The 3753-nt window shown below is 37.9% G+C and overlaps 1 non-coding gene across 1 annotated transcript; it reads left to right on the top strand.

The window, feature by feature from the left end:
- The first annotated feature begins 2755 nt into the window (after positions 1-2755).
- On the top strand, positions 2756-2895 carry LOC111472838. The gene has a single exon (XR_002715497.1). It is a non-coding gene; the product is annotated as a small nucleolar RNA Z247 (small nucleolar RNA).
- The last annotated feature ends 858 nt before the right edge of the window (positions 2896-3753 follow it).

Raw genomic sequence — 3753 nt, 5'->3', positions numbered from 1 at the left:
CGTTGGAGGGGATGAGGATGAAAATGAGAGGCGACAAACACCTGCTCAAACAATGAGAGACGAAAAACAGTGGGTAGCTACCATTTGAAATGGAGGGGATAAAGACGGCATAGCAAAACAAAATCCATAATGCAACAATCCAATAGTTAATAAAACTATAAATCATAATTAATTTATATTAATAATTATATAAATAGATTATTAGTGCGATTATGATAAAGAATTGAGAAAAGGATTGAGCACGATCTTGATAAAGAATTGAGAGAGGTGGGGAGTGGATTAAACATAACTGAAATAGGAAGATTATCTAGATTTTCGTTCTCCAATTCCACAGATTTTTTGCAATTGGCACATGTACGTCTTGAGACGGAGGTGGAGCTTAAATTAGACGATCGACATAGGTAGATTCTTCATATCTTCGTTCTCCATTTCTCCATATTTTTTGCAATTGGTACCTGTACCTCTTCGGAGTGGAGATGAGGCATGGATCAAACGATCAAAATAGGAAGATTCTCAAGATCTTCGTTCTCAATTTTCTTGGATTTTTGGAAATAGGTGCCTAAGCCTTTTCTGGAGGTGAGACGTGGATTAGAAGGCTGAAATAGGAAGATTCTCCATATCTTCGTTCTCAATTTCCCCAAATTTTTGGCAATCAACGCCTGTACCTCTTCAGACTGGAGGCGGAGTGTGAATCAAAAGGCCGAAATAGGAAGATTCTCAAGATCTTCATTCTCCATTTCCTCCGATTTTTGGTAAACGATGTCTATACTTCTTTAAATTAGATGTGGGGCGAGGATTAGGCGGCCGAATTAGGAAGATTCTCAAAATCTTCATTCTCCATTTCCCAATATTTTGACAATTGACACCTGTACCTCTGCACAACAAAAGTCTGAATGCAAAAAATCAATGCTTAATAAAATTATATAATTAATTTATATTAATAATTACATCTTTAATGAGAAATGCATTATTTGTACGATTCTGATAAAAAATTAAGATGTGAGTCAGACTCGAGGTGGGGCGTAACTTAGTTTGAAATGGAGAGATGAAAAACAAAAGTTTGCCATGCAAAAACTCAATTATTAATAAAATTATATAATTAATTTATATTAATAATTACATTTTCTAACGAGAAATAGATTGTTTGACGATTCTGATAAAGAATTAACACGTGTGTCAGACTCAAAGTGGGGTGCGACTCAATTTGAAATGAAGGGATAAAGACGACATAACAAAGCTCTGCAATGCAAAACCTAAATGATTAATAAAATTATATAATTAATTTATATTAATAATTATATCTTATGATGAGAAATTGATTGTTTGTACTTCTGATAAAAAAAAAATTAAGACGTGGGTCAGACTCCAGGTGGGGCGTGGCTTAGTTTGAAATAGAGGGATGAAGACCATGGATCAAAACTCTACAATGGAAAAACTCAATGATTAATAAAACTATATAATTAATTTATATGAATAATTAAATCTTCTAACGAGAAATGAACTCTTGGTAAGATTTTGATAAAAAAATTGAGACGTAGTCAAGGTGGGGTATGACTCAGTTTGAAATGGAGAGCATGGAAGACTCTCAAGCAAAACTCTGCCATACAAAAACTCAATGAACTCAATGAACAGTAAAAGTATATAATTAACTTATATTAATAATTACATTTTCTAAAATGAATTATTTGTATGATTTTGATAAAGAATTGAGACCAGGGTCAAACTCAAAGAGAATCGTGACTAAGTTTGAAATGGAGTCGAAAACTGCAGAATAAAAATCTCAAATGCAAAAACTCAATAATTAAGAAAATTATATAATTAATTTATATTAATAATTACATTTATTAACGAGAAATGGATTGTTTGTATTATTCTGATAAAGAATTATGACGTGGGTCATGTTAAACGTAGAGTAGATCATATTTGTGTATAGTAAAATAATCTAGTGATTTACTACATTGTTACCAAATCTATAATTTACTGTTTTGTTACAAAATCTATGATTTACTGCTCTGTTACCAAATATATGATTTCATAGTTTTGTTACTAAATATATGATTTCATAGTTTTGTTACCAAATCTATGATTTCATAGTTTGTTAACAAATCTATGATTTAGAATCTAATCTTCATTATACACATCTATAAATACATGAGATTGTGACCCTAGGTTAGGTCATCGAGCCATTCAACCTAACATGGTATCAGAGCCAAAGGTTTATTTTCAAATGTCTACCATATCTTCCTCCTCCTCTTCATCCACCATCTCCAACACCGTCTCAACTACAATGGCGACTTTTGGCCCAATCACTCTACACCATGCTGTCACAATTCGTCTAACCAAAAACAACTTCATCATATGGCGTACCCAGCTCCTCCCCTATCTACGGAGTACGAAGCTTATGGGCTACCTCGATGGCACCAATGTCGCACCTGCCAAGTTGGTCCCTTCCTCAACTGCGGCTGGTGCTGAGCTGGTCTCTAATCCGGCCTATAATCAGTGGTATGATCAGGATCAACAGGTTCTTAGCGGTCTTCTCTCCTCCATGTCTGAGGAGATTCTTCACGATGTGGTTGCCGCTACTACGTCCAAGGAGGCGTGGGATACCCTGCAACGAATGTTTTCGTCGTCAACTCGGGCTCGCACTACTCAGATTCGTATTGAGCTCGCCACGTCCAAGAAACGAGATCAATCTGCTGCAAATTATTTTCGCAAGATTAAAGGGCTAGCCACCGAGCTGGCCGCCGCCGGCTCTGCCTTGCAGGATGATGATGTGATCGCGTATCTTCTTGCTGGTCTTGACCCTGACTATGATCCCTTCGTCACCTCAATGACTACCAAGAGTGAATCCCTCACGCTTGATGATGTGTTTGCACATTTAATGACGTATGAAGCTCGCCAACTACACCACCAGGCTGAACTTCAGTTAAATCTTGGATCTTCTGCCAATTATGCTGGTCGTGGTGGTCAGCAGAAGAATCGTGGGCGTAGGGATCGTGGTCGTGGTCGTTCTCAAGGTTATGCACCCTCTCGTCCTGCTGGTGATCGTCGTGGCCCTTCTACTCGTCCTTTCTGCCAGATCTGTGGCAAAGTGGGGCATACTGCTATCCGCTGCTGGCATAGGATGGGTGAGTCCTATCAAGATGAACCTTCTTCTGCTCCTCCCACGACACTGGCGGCTACTTCCTCTTACAAGATTGACCCAAATTAGTACAGTGACACAGGCGCTACGGATCATATCACCAGTGACCTAGATCGTCTCGTTGTGCGTGAACGCTATCATGAAGGTGAACAAGTTCAAGTCGGCAATGGAGCAGGATTGCGTGTTTTGCATACTGGTCATTCTCTAATTAATACTGCTACTCGTCCTCTTGAATTGCGTAATATTTTGCATGTGCCTGAAATTTCCAAACATCTTCTTTCCGTTCATAAATTTTCTCGTGATAATGACGTATTTTTTGAATTCCATCCTTGGCATTTTTCTATAAAGGATCGACGGTCGAGGAAAAGTCTCGAGGTGTGAATCTGGTCTTTATCCTATTAAGTCATCCGATGTCAATGATCTCAAGCACGCCTTGGTGAGAAGATCTACTACTCACGACCAATGGCATGCACGTCTTGGACATCCTTCATCTCAAGTAGTAAAATCAATTTTGTGTCTCAATAATATTTCGTGTGCTAGTGAGTCATCTTTGTCAATTTGTAATGCGTGTCAGTCAGCAAAAAGTCATCAGTTACCATATACTAATTCTT

Source organism: Cucurbita maxima, unplaced genomic scaffold (assembly GCF_002738345.1).
Source record: "Cucurbita maxima cultivar Rimu unplaced genomic scaffold, Cmax_1.0 Cma_Scf00089, whole genome shotgun sequence".
NCBI classification, from domain to species: Eukaryota; Viridiplantae; Streptophyta; class Magnoliopsida; order Cucurbitales; family Cucurbitaceae; genus Cucurbita; species Cucurbita maxima.
Note: the sequence above shows the minus strand (reverse complement) of the source record. Positions and strands in the feature narration are given on the sequence as shown.